At 37.3% G+C, this 13,904-nt stretch overlaps 1 long non-coding RNA gene across 3 annotated transcripts in view; it reads left to right on the top strand.

Annotated features, from left to right (window-relative positions):
• Window positions 1-3,718: 3,718 nt before the first annotated feature.
• LOC140509889 (uncharacterized) overlaps window positions 3,719-13,904 on the top strand; it is a 28,970-nt gene continuing 18,784 nt past the window's right edge. Inside the window, exons 1-4 of one of the 3 annotated variants that reach the window (XR_011968979.1) lie at window positions 3,719-3,802; window positions 4,901-4,967; window positions 9,906-10,018; window positions 12,518-12,657. This is a non-coding gene — a long non-coding RNA (uncharacterized lncRNA). Of the gene's footprint in view, window positions 3,803-4,900; window positions 4,968-9,905; window positions 10,019-12,290; window positions 12,658-13,904 lie in introns of all 3 variants that reach the window. The other 2 variants (XR_011968978.1, XR_011968980.1) reach the window with 2 other exon arrangements.

Genomic DNA, 13,904 nt, shown 5'->3' with positions numbered 1-13,904 from the left:
CTGCCCCTTCAGATTTTGAAGGGTGTTCTTGTATGATGGTTATATCAGTGTTCTAACTTATAAGGACACTTTGAGAATTAAAAAATCTGGAGATTGTTTTAAAAATGTTTTTGAATGAAAAGTCAAAAAAAAAAAAAAAAGCTGTGAACAGGATCATATATCTAGAAGAGATCTCAACAGCCAGCTAGTCTGACTTCATAATTTTAATAGATGAGCCAGCTAAGTCCCAGGAAAGTTAGTTGAATTGCCCAGTATCAAACAAGTAATAATGGTCATGGGCAGAATTTGAAGACAGGCCTTCTGAGTCCACATCCAGCATCTTTCCACTATACCACATGAAGAATATTCATAAATGACATCTGCTATTGTTCAGAGTCTGTAGAGAAAAATGTGTAGATACAAAAGCAAATGAGATTTGCTCCCTTCTCAGGGTACTGTAGAGTTATAAATTAGGTAGCTGTATCTTGCTGGCTGCTGGCTCTGTTATCAAGTTCAAAAAATTTAGAGCTGGAAGGAATCTTGGAGATCATTTTGCCCAACTTAATATTTTACACATGAGGAAATTGGGGCCAATTGGCTGACCAAGGCCACATAGATTAGAAACACCAGAGCATAGACGCAATCTTTGGTTATCTAACTCCAAATCCTGTGCTTTTTTTTTCCCTACAAAGGTCTTTTATAACACTTGCAATGGGGGTCTGGGCATGTCCCAGACTCCCAAAGTAGAAGACCACAGAGAGCTACTTCTGGGAGAATCATGATGATGTTTAAGAGAAGTCCCTTGGAGGGACAGATTTTGGAACACTTGTAGACATTCTGTAGCTAATTACACAAGAGGAAGCTATATTTAACTGATTGTAAAGGAATTAAAAGAATCCTATCATATTTATTTGTGGCATCAGTAACTTCACTTCAGTGCTCTTGGGGAAAAACCCTACAAGGAGGACAACAAGTAGATGAAAGAAGGAAAAGATCTGCAAAAATTCTTATAAAAATCTTTTTTTTTTTTGTAAAAATATTTTTTTACCATCAAAGATAGCGAAGCCCCGACTTTTGGAATCCAGCATCACAGTCCCACATATACTTGTAGAGGAACCAGAAATGACATTGAGTGAAGCAAAAAGAGAGAAACAACTGGGCTAAATATCTCCATATATCTAGAAATGGAAGGTATCAAAGGCATGAAAAATTTGCATGTTGTTATTATAAAAAAGTAACCAGAAAAATCAACAATTTCACCCACATGTTTACTTTTCAATCTATACACATTTTAAAGAACAATTTCAATAGATTGTATTGATATTTTTTCTTTTACATTGCCTAAATTTGTCCTGTTTTTCTTCTCCACACTTCTCAGAGAGCCATTTCTTATACCAAAGATTTTTTTTAAGAAGAGGAAAATCAGAGTAAAAAATAAGCAGTCCCAATAAACATATTAAAAAAAATCTGACAGTATATGTGATTATCCATACCTATGCATCTCCTTCCCAACCTCTGTAATAGAGTAGGTGGAGGTGATTTGATGACATCCTTGATGAGGGCATTACAAGGGAACAGTCAGACCTCTGCAAGAAGTATTCCACAGAAAATCTCATCATTCCCAATTGATCAAAAGATGTAGAGAATTCAAATCCCTGTTGTGTTTATTATTTATTGACTATAAAAAGACGTCTGATTCAATAAAGCAAGTTATTACCTTAAAAGCCCTTCTCCAATGAGGTTTCTTCCATGTATATCTTCAAATTATACAAGATTCTTTGAAAAATATAACAGCAGACATAGCCTTATTCAACAACCTTCTGATCAGGGATTGTTTCTTTCGTTATATTCATATTTCTCCTGCCTAACACAGTGACTGACACACAGTAAGTGCTTAAGAAACACTTGCTGATTAATTGATTGGGTAATATCAAGAGAGCATAGAATGAGGGGACCCGTTTCAACAAATATGTTTGGCACTTTATTAGAGGAGATCCAGCTACAGAGTCAAAGTTGAAAAGGATACCTATAGATGGTGATACTACCTAGATTCTCCTGTTTGTGGATGACATTGTGCTTAGTATATAAAAAATGGAAAACTATAGATCCTCCTAAATGTGATCTTTGATCATTCAGAAGAATTTGGCCTAATGACTCACCCAGAAGTACCAAGTGAATGAAGACTTCTTATTGTATAGATGAGGTCATGCAGGTGAATGGTTGATGAATAGATCTTTCCCATCATTTTGCATGTGTGTGTGTGTGTGTGTGTGTGTGTCTTATATAGACACTGAAAATGCATAGTAAATTGGACCCAGAATTAAATAAGAGAGTAGATTGGATTGCCTTTGGGAAATACAAAAGTATTAAATTGACCCTGACCATTTCCCTGAATTGAAGGTCCATCTTTTTATTACTGGCATTCTTCTGGTCTTGTTGCATGCCTAAAAGATAAAGAATATTATAATCTTTGAAAGACTGATTTTAAAAATTGCTTAAAAGAGAAGCTCATGGTGGACATGAGCCAACTGTAACACATTACAATTAAGGAATGGAAAAGGAGAATCACTGTAAAGGATGTTATCCAAGAAATACATGGGTATGACACAATGGAAATTCAAGTAATGACACTTGAGTCAGAGGACCTGAATTCAAATCCTTTTCTGCTTTCATGACCTTGGTAGGTCATTTAACTTTAGTGGACCTCAGTTTCCTTGCCTGTAAAATGAAGGAGTTAGAATAGATGGCCTCCAAGATCCTTTCTGGTTTTTGATCTCTGATCCTACAAGGAAGAAGAGGGGCTGGTCACATGGAAAGATCAAGGTATAATTGATACATTGTGCCTGTTCTTGATTCATCCTTCTGAAGAAAAAAACAATACGTAATAAACGCTTGTTGTTGACCTTGATATTACGTGGAAGTAACTCCCGTGGTAAAGTTATGGCAGGATATGAAACGACGTTGCAGAGGATGGGGAAGCAAGGATAGACTGAAATCTACGTTGTCAGAAGTAATGCTCATATCAATGAGATCTAAGACCATTGGACTATTTTTATTATTGCTATCCAGTATACTTACTAGACTATCACTTATTATACAGAGAGGAGTTTTAGTGTTAGAGTTACACACATACACAAACATCCGCATACATATAGAAACACATGTATGTACATATATATCCATATATGCACACACATTTATTTATTACGTATCTATACACACATATTATACACACATATATACACATACACATATATACATACGCATATATTATAAAATACATGTATTATATATAACTACATGTACATATATACACACATGCATATATGTATACACACATGTATATGTGTGTGTGTGTGTGTGTGTGTGTATAAAACTTAAATGGTAGTTGAATTGTATAGTAGGGAAGAGCACTGAACCTGGAACCAAGAAGACTTGCATTCAAATTCTCCCTCAGACTCTTACTAGTTGTGTGATCCAGAGCAAGTCACTTAGCCTCATTTTGCCTCAGTTTTATTCTCTGTAAAATGGAGATAATAGCTTACAGAGCTGTTATGAAGTTCACATCAAACAATACAATGTTTACAGTGCTTTGTAAACCATAAAGTGCTGTGTAAACACTATTATTGTTGTCACTGTTCTCACCCATTGTCCTGCATACATTTGTGCCCAAAGTAAATTCACATTAAATCAAACAAAGGTATCCTTCTTCCTGCTAGCTGCATCCACTCAACGACAGCCAGTGCAGATTCAAAAAGACATATTGAGGATATACTGAGCTGAATAAATACATAAAACACTGGCCCAACATCGAAGCAGAGAGGTGAGTGCATTGTATGAGGTGGTGAGTCATGAGAGGTACATGTTTGGACAAGGGGGTGGTGGGGAGGGTGGATCCCCCAACTGCGCCCAAGAGCTCCCAGAATAATTCTCTCTCTCTGAGGCCCAAAGGAAAAACCAGCCACAATATGTTGCTATGGGGAAAAAAATAGGGCGTTATTATTTAACATTTTTTCCTTTTCTTTTCATTTTAGATTTAGAGACACAGTTTAATAGGCAGGTGATAATCCAGTGAGAAAATACCCACCCAAGGCTTGAAGTAACCGGAATTCTCTGAACCAGTTGAACTAGTTTATAATTATGAAGTACTGTAATTAGATGATTGGTTTTTTCCCAGACCACTACAAAATATGAGTTTAAGTTTCAGAGTTTGAGACACAGGTTTTCTAGGCTTGAAATACCTGACTTCATCTTCTTTTCTGAGAATGTTACCTCCGCTAACTCCTTGCCCCATCTCTTTCCTATTAAATTATTGAGCACATAAAGAAATCTAAATTTTGCATCAATATAAATCACTCCTATGAGACTCAATTTCCCTAAAAAAAGTTACTTTATTGTAAATATATCAACAAAGTGTAGTGATAAGAACCTTGTCTTGTAATTAGTCAGAAAATCTGGATTTAAGTCCTTCTCTTCCTCTTCTTAGTTTTGTATTCTTGGGTAAGTCATTTAACCTAGCTGCACCTCAGTTTCTTCATTTGTCAAATCAGGAGATTGGATAAGATGTTATATTGAAGACTCTTTCTAGTTCTAAAACTCTCTACCAGGCGAATATATTAAGGAAAAAAAAAATCCTTCTCATTGTCATGTGTCTCATTTTTAGCAACTCGTTTACATGAACTCTCTGGTGCCAAGCTTCTCTTCATAAAGGTATCTCATAGCCTTACATAAAAGTACTTAGTATCAAGCAAGCATGTGAATATTTTATGCTAAATGCCACCTTGAAGACAGGAAAGAAGACAGAACACCATAATCAAGTCAGATAATTAGTACGGTGAGAGTGTTTAATCGGAGGCAGGGAACTTTTTTCCAGCTTGTACTGTGTCTGTGGAACAAACTACTACTTCATGCAATTCTTCAGGGCATTTCAAGGCACTTTATCAAGATCGATGGATTGATTAATCATCCTTCTTGGCGTCGGGTGTGAGGTGAGTAATAAGTACCAGTCATCGGTAGGTATGGGAAGGAGAGATGGATGTATGGGAACAAAGACTTCCCATCATCACCTGATTAGATGCTAAAACCAGGGGCCTCCGACTAGAGAATTCCTTTTCTCACTCAATCAAAATCCCTGAATTTTCAAATGTGCCAATTTTAAGAGCCTAATGACTTCTTAGCAAATATGCAACAAAGCTAGGAAATTTTACCTAACCCATCCTAGGACAGCATCTTGTGGTTACCTAGTGAACTTTTCTCTAGTGTAGGGAGAAGGTAAGCTGGGATCCCACACCTACTCTAGCTTCTGAATTCCTCATGGGAAGATATTTTTAGCAATATCAATAAGGATATATGAGACTATTAAAACATGCACGTACAGCTTTCAACTTGGAACTGAGGTGATTAGCTTTTAAAAATTAAATAAGACATGACTAAATGATAACATTAAGAAGCCAAATAATTACAGGAATATCTGGGTAGCTAGAATATTGCTAAGGAGTTCTCCAGACAGTTTGGGTTATTCCAAGGTTATCCTTGGATTTATACTACGAGGCCAATCTGCAGACGTCCCTTGTGTTTTACAATTCTACCCAGCACGTAAAATAGGTTCATTCGGTGGTAGCATAAAGGATGCAAAAAGAAGATATGGCAGACCCTGCCCTAAAATACTTTATCTGAGAAAGCAAGGCATTTTAATATGTCTATATCTATGTCTATATCTATCTATCTATCTATCTATCTATCTATCTATCTATCTATCTATCTAATCTATGTCTATATAGACACCCTCCCACATCTTCCCCCACCCTCCCCGTATATATTCACCTCTGAAAACCCAAATAACTTGCACTTAGTGGGATACGTAAGAGTAACATTAACAAGCAGAAGAGAGTCTGGTGAAGATGGCAAACATAGCATGACATAAAAAGCACTGAATTTTGAAACAGGGAACCTGGGTTTGAGTCTCTATTCTACTGTTTAATTTTCTCTCTCCTTGTCTTTCTCTCTCTCTGTTTTCTCTCTGACTCTGTCTCTCTCTTTCTGTCTGTCTCTCTCTCTGCCTTTGTCTCTCACTTTTGAATGATTTTTCACAACGATTCTACTTGACCCACTGATATAATTAGTGGTAGTTTCAATTTTTCCCCAGTGGTGAATGAGAGTTTTAATACCTCTCTTCTTTCCCGAGGACATCAGACAGTGATTTTAGGGTCCTCTCTAAAAATAAGAAATCTCACCAATGCCAGTAAAGGTAATGCATAGATTAAATACTAAGATAAATTTCCTAGGAAACAGATACTGTTACAGTTGGAGCAGACTTTACCAAGTAGTTGGAGTTTAAAGGATGAATCATTATTAGACATTTAGATAGAAAGGAGCAAGAACATTCTCAACATGAACATGGTACAATATGATCAAAAATGAAGAGAAAAGATTGAATATAGAGTAATCAAAAGGCATTGATAAAACCAGTTTAGCTGAATCTGGGGGTTCATGTGGGAGAGTAGTGTAGGATAAGGTTGATAACAAAGATTTAGTCCAAATTGAACAGGGATTTAAATACCAGGCTAAGAATTTGGACTTTATGTTTTAGGCTTTTAGGTATTAGAAAGTTGTTGTAGGTTTCGAACAGGAAAGGAAGATGAAGGAATCAGTGTTCTAATAAGATTAATCTGGTGGGAGTGTACATGTTGGATAAGAAGGGGGAGTGACTGCATATGGAGAGATTACTTGGGAAGCTGTTTAAATAATCCATTCAAGAAGTGAGGGCATCGTAGACTAAGGTAGTAGCAGGGGAGATGTAAAGAAAACTCTGGGGATGAGACATATGTCAAATAGGAATCAGCAGGACTTTTTGAGCCTAATTGAGAAAAGGAGGTAGTGATGAGGAGGACTTTGAAGTAACAATAACGGATCAAAGGTGTATTGTATGTAACTGGGATCTAGAACCAGAACTCAGATAAAAGGATAGGGCTAGAGTAATATTTAAATCAGCAAGGAAGTGAGAGTAAGAGTTTTGAGAAGAGATGATTTCTGCCAGGAAATGCAGAGAAACAGGATGGAGGGTCCCAAACTGAGCCTGCGGTGTTGCTCACGGTCAAGGAAGGAACTGGAGATAATGGAACAGTAGCTAAGAAGATAGAAAATCCATAATTGAGGAGCTAAGAGAGGTTTCCAGAAGCTGGGGTAAGTAAAGAATGCTGTCAAAGTCAAAGAGAATGAGGAATGAGAAAATGCATTTCTTAGAATAGGGAGGGACTCATTTAAGTTTGAGCTGGAAGATACCTCAGAGATCGTGGAATCTAATCTCTTTATTTTTCTGATAAATAATTCCAGCTCAATTTGCATGTCCTTGGGCATCTAACATCCCTTCTGACTTTCAGTCTATGACCCTAGGATTAAATGACCTTCAAGATCCTTTCTAAATCTATGTAGCTATGAGTCTCATAGAGATTAAATCACTTGCCCTAGGTCATAGAGATACTAAATAGTTGATCAGGGACTCAAGTTCAGATCTCCTGATTCCAAATCCAAGGTTATTTCTGTATCGCCATATTTTCCATGATCACTGGACATTTTCTTCCCCTTCTAGATATGATTACCTATATATGCCACCAGGTATGATATAGTTGAGAAATTCGTCTGTGTTTTCCCATTTTCCATTTCATGATGAGCTTGAGAGTCACAGACATTGAATGACTTGGTCAAGGTCAGATAGTTCCTAGAGAGAGGATTAGAACTATCTCTTGATTTCTCATCATTTGCCTTTTCTACTGTAATTAAGTTAGGTGGGACGCACTGCTCTATGTGGATCCTTTTTGCCGCTCAAGGCATAAGAACCCAAGTTTTTACCTTTATTGGCTTGGCATTTTTGAACATAAGGAGACAATTTTTGTATTTATTCTGTACAGTTTATTACATTTAGGCCTAAACCCTGATTCGCCGTTTGGCATTTCTATGTGGAAATACTAGGTGGCACTCTAACACTGTGGTTAGACACATAGTTAACCCAGGCTTCCTCTTTTTTTCTGGGCACATTAAGTCCAGAACACTGAAACTGTATTCAGAAATGTGTTTTAAACATCATTCTAAGGGAATACCTTAAGCATTTAGCACATTTTGGCAAATAATGCAATTCTAAATGATGTCTAACATTTTTTAAAAATTGCAATTAATATATGTCATTAAGTTCAACATGTAAAATGTTAAAAATAGATGCAAGGTCTTCACTAATAAAAGCCTACTTTAATGTCGTCTTTTATGGTTTGTAAGTATCAGAGCCAGAATTCAAACCCACCCTCCTGGCTCTGGACTCAGCACTCTTTCCATTACACCACACCAAGGAGGGTACCAGACCCATTAGGTAGCTTCTCACACCATGGGTTTACTTAGGTCCGTTCTCTCCTTTCCACCCCCACACCTTCCAGCCTGTGCTATGAAATCTTTGGACAGACCTCCAATGGACCATTCCAACTCTGGGCTCACTACATCTTAGTGGGGAGGGAGAGAAGGAAAGGAAGGTAGGTCTACTTGTTCCCACAGTTCTGAGAAAATTATCCCAGGGTTTACAGGAGGTGAGGCCGATTTTGCAAGCCTGAATTAAACCATGCAACTTTTCATTCAGAGATCATTCAGGCCCCAAGCTTCTGCAGTTTTCAGTGCAATTTAAAAATACCTTGGAGGTAGCCAAGAAGAAAAATCATGGGCTGTTTTACCGATGCTATTTCATGAGCCCTCCCTCATTTTTTCCATCTAGATTTTTTATCCTTTTGCACTCTGGTGTCTCAGATATAAGTTGCATTTAAGTAATGCATCCAATTCTTTTCTATCTTATAAGAAAAGAGCTAGAAACATTAGTGTAACCTTCCACCAGTACTGTCACTGTTTGATTAAAAAAAAATATGTAAATACACATATATGTGTATGCACATATAGATTGAAATTGATCTATGTCCATGTGTATACGTGTGTATGAACATATATTGTATATTGCAATGCATACCATATATATATATACATACATACAAAACACACACACACACATATATATATATACATACTTAAATATATACTGCTATCATATAAAATGTGTTAGAGCCAATGGAATATATATAGCATTTTAATGTTAAAAAGGAAATATCAAATTATCCACAGCTTCCCAGCTAGATTCACAACCTGCCAAGTCGTTCAGTAGTCCACTGATAAGCTCTTCACACCTCCTGTTAATACTCTCAACCTTTCATTTCCTTCCTCTGAGAGGCCTCTGAGAAGAGATATCCATGTGAGTGTCTAACTCACCAAAGGGAAATGGTGGTGCTGAAGAAGGTTCCCATTCAAGACATTAGAATGTCGTTCCCTTCCCTCAACCTGCCTGTGTGGTTTTTCATTGTTTGCTTTTTAAAACTCAGATTCAAGGAGGTCAAGCTATCTACATAGGCAGATTATTAACTCTCCTGTACATCTGGCCTGTTCTTATGTTCAGAGGGGTGTGTGTGTGCATGCGTGTGTGCGTGTGTGTGTGTGTGTATGTGTGCCTTTAATGCAGGATGAAACAGAATAAGTACAAATGTCCCAAGAAGACATTCCTCAGAAAATGGTGATGAAATGACCATTTTATAGGATCATACATCTAGAGATTTAAGGGACCACAGGGGCCACTGTGTCCAACCCCTTCATTTTACAAATGAGGAAGCTGAGTCCCTGGGAGCTTGAGGAACTTGCCCATGGCCACATAAGCAGTAAGGGTCAGGGGTGAATTTCAAACCTGGGTCCTCTGCCTTCAAAGTCAGTGCTCTTTCCATTGCACTCAATTTAGGTTTGCCAATTACTTCATATGTGTTGTCTTATGGGATTTTACATCAAACTTGTAAAGTAAGTGTAATAGATATAATCCCTATCGTTCAGAAAATAAAGGAATTTCTATTTTGCAGTTCACTGGATATAGTCATGAAAAAAAGTACGCTGGCCCACTGGCCCAAGGTCTAAAAGAAATCAAGAGAATCTTATAAAAACCAGATCAAGGGCCTTAACAACATTCATCGAGGTATGATACATGTCAAATACTTACGATCATAACATCACGTTTTAAAGTAGAAATTTAACCAAACTCATCCTTGATTCCTCAAAATGGTAAATGTGGGAAGAGGCATGATTGTTGATTCTGGTGCCCAGGAGCAAGTGGCATTAAAGGAACCCATAGCAGTAGAGGTACATAGGGAAATAGGAGCCTTGAGATATAGTGAGAGATGGTTCATGGAGGAGCACACTTGATATACAGGAATGATGGGAGGAATTGGCCCAGCATTCTGAGAGATTCTTTAAACAAATCATTTTTTGCTAAGTACTAACTAAGAAATAGGGACAGCTAGTGGAAGCAGTGGATAGAGTACTAGGTCTGGAATAAGGAGGACTAACCTAACTGAGTTCAAATTTGGCCTCAGACACTTACTAGCTGTGTGACCCTGGACAAGTCATTTCACCTTGTGAGCCTCAATTTCCTTAACTGTAAAATGAACTGGAGAAGGAAATGGCAAGCCACTCCAGTATCCTTGCCAAGAAAACCCCAAATGGAGGCATGAAAAATTGGACACTACTGAAAATCATAGTAGATGAAAGTAGGTCTTAGAATATGGAAGACTTGGTTTAAAATCTGGTTTTGACACATACTAGATGTATGACCCTAGGAAAGTAATTTAGCATCTCAGTGCCTCAGGCACCTTTCTAAGATTATAATCTTCAGAGCACCTGTTACTTCTCTGTTTTTTATAGAAGAAATTTTCTTGTTAGGATTTTCTTATAACAAGCAGATTACTGCCCAGGTTAGGCCATGACCTGTTTTTGTATGGGCTGCAAGCTAAGGTTTTTGCATTAGTAAATAAAATTTTATTCTCTTTTAAAAAGTTAAAAACCATTCTTAGTTTCAGGGCTGTACAAAGACAGGCCTGAGATTTTAATCTTTTGGGCTAATTTGTTGACCTCTGATCTATGCCAGTGAAATCTAAGCTCAAACTAAGGACTAAGTTCAGTTGTTTCTATGCTACTGAAAGAAACACCCCCTCAAAGTTGGCACCTGGAGCAAAACACCAGTCACTCTATCCTAGTTATGGCTCTTGAAATATATGGGGGAGAATCCAAACTTCATGAGTCATATAGAAATTCTCCACACTTGTTGAATTTTTAAAACTACTAATGTTGAGCAGCTTAGTTTGAGTTATGGTAGGTGCACTGACGTATCCAATATAACTCACACCTCTTTTTTTATGGCAGTCTCTACAATGGAATCCTGAACTAGGTAGAATTTTGAAAATGCTCCAAGAATTCAGTGCTTTTAGTCTTAAATGCAACAGAAACATGACAATGGCTCTGATGAAACCATCTTTGATAGATTAGTTAATATCCTTTACCATGTTAAGTATAGAAATACAAAAAATATTTCCAACTGATATTAGGCGAGTAAAGCTTGATTCACACTTTTTGGGTGCCTACTTCCATTTGGTCTTTACCATAGTGGGTCCTCAGGAAAGTTACCCTGACTGAAATTGCCCATCTTACTTGTCACTCTCAGTCTGTATGTATCTGCTTCTTATAACTAGATAAGTTTATGGGTGCAATTTGCTACAACTGGTTCACTCAATCCCAACAGCAGATCCTTGGGTATTGAGGTCAGCATTTAATTATTCTACCAAATCTCACAGCCCCCTTCAGATCTACCACAGTCACATGGATCTAGTCCATATGGCTAATGGAAATAATCAATACCAAACAGGGAAAGGAGAACTGACAACTTAAAAAAAATCTAAATGAGCATATTTAGATACTTCTAGTCACACGTCGGTAGTTTTATTACATTTATTAATTAAAGCAGTAAGGCAAATGAACACAGCTTTCTATTTTCTTTACAAAGGGGAAGAGTAGAAAGTATGGGTTGTTTTCTTTTTTATAAATAATGATGCAAAATCAGAGAATCTAGGGGAAAATCAATGGACTGGATGGCTTAGGAGACTGCTGGTTGCATTTTATTTGAAATTTAGAAATCTAATTTACTATGCATTTATTCACCTTTGGCTACAGAGTCTGATGTCCTGCCTCTGGCATTATAGGATTATGTGGAATAGGATTTGGGGATCTAGCTTCTGAATAAGATTTTTTGAAAAGTGCTCTTTTTGGAGAATAAGAGTATTTTTAATAAAAAGGTACCTATAAGAGGCCCACAATGGCAAACAAAGATAAAAAAAAAAAACCAACAAGATCTAAAAATATGCATTCCTGAAAACCCCTGAGTTTTCCTTTTAAATGTGTGTAATGCTACATTTCAGATCTGCTCAATAACTGTTGCACAGTTCTTCCTTTGAAGCCATTTTCATTTTTTCATTGGATAAATGAAACTGAAGACAAAGGAAGTTTGCAGCTAAATAGAAGGATGGCTCCCAGGCTTTCTGGGAGATCTGGAGGAACAAAAGACTTGGCAGAGCTGGTTTCATCAGGAATCCAAAGGCATAAAGAAACATAATTTCATGGGATGCCTGGTCACCTCATCTTGCAGGGCTCAAGATGAACATTTGCTAAAAAAGAGTACCAGGAAGGTAATTGCAGCTCACACAACCAGGAGAACAGCAGAAACATTCTGAAAGGACATTCTGGAGCAGTGTTATGCCAGACGTGCAATTTGTCCACAAGAAAATGGTAAGTACAACTGAGGTCACTTAGACTGAGCCTCTCATCTTACAGATGAGGAAGCTGAAAATCACAAAGAGATTATGTGACCTGCCTATGACCATACAGGGTTGAGATTCAGTCCCATGCCCCCTAATTCCAAAGCCAACATGCTACTCCATGACTCTACCTCTCAGACATCTCATCCAAGTGTCTGACAACGTCTCTCTTTTGTATATGAAACAAATACAGTCAATCTATTGTAAGTATTTCCATATGGAATCTCAAATTATTCATGGAGCAAGGGACTTTAGAGGTCATTGAGTCCAGCTCCACAGACATATAGGACGTACATTCTGAGTTTTCCCTGGACCAATAGAAAGCGATTTTAATGAGATAGATAAAACATCAAACTCTTTTAAAATAGAACACCACAGGATTAGACAGCATTATTTGTTGATCTTTAATGATTGTTCACATGAAACAAATGTTTGCACTACGCCCCATTTGCAAATAATAACAACATATTGTCTAAGGGAATGTGAATATAGTGTGTGTGTACTAGCAAGAGGTAAAGATGCAACGTTGTGGTCAGAGCAGGACACATATACCAGTCTATTTCTTCCGTGAACTAGTTTCTGAACTTGGGCAAATCACTTTTCTCTGGGATACAGTTTTCTCGTTTTTAAAACAAAGAGGTCAGATTAGACATTCTCCAAGGTCCCTTCCACATCATACATTTTCTAAGAATGTTCTGAGAAAAAAGGGATTTTTTAATGTGGTCCAGATTAAATAAATGTAAGTGAACCAGGACAGAATGAGTTGTAGGGTTCATAGAAATGGTAATGGAGACCAGGGCAACGTAAGACAGAATCAGAGCAATGCCTGATGCTGGCGTTCTGGAGACTTGCCTATTTATTTCTGGAGGATCCAAAGGGAATGCTCTGTATCATAGAGATGAATTTCTTATTCAGCTGATAGGTACATTGACAATGATTCAGGGAAGGTCCTTTACTTCTGGTAGTCTTATTCATACTTGTTGGAGAAGTAAGAAGGAATGATGGGCATGGAATCATCTGTGCAACCAGGGAAAAGTCATCTAAACTCTCTATGACTCAATTTCCTCTTCTGTAAAATGGGAATACAATGCCTGTGATTCCTGCCTCAAAGGGTGCTTTTAAGTATCAAATGAGATAATATAAACCTTAATAATGTCATATGTGCTACTTGGTTCTTCCTCTTGTATGAAATCATGTCAGAGTTTTGCTACAGAATTT

Source organism: Notamacropus eugenii, chromosome 6 (genome assembly GCF_028372415.1).
Source record: "Notamacropus eugenii isolate mMacEug1 chromosome 6, mMacEug1.pri_v2, whole genome shotgun sequence".
NCBI lineage: Eukaryota > Metazoa > Chordata > Mammalia > Diprotodontia > Macropodidae > Notamacropus > Notamacropus eugenii.
This window is presented reverse-complemented; position numbering and strand designations above follow the sequence as displayed.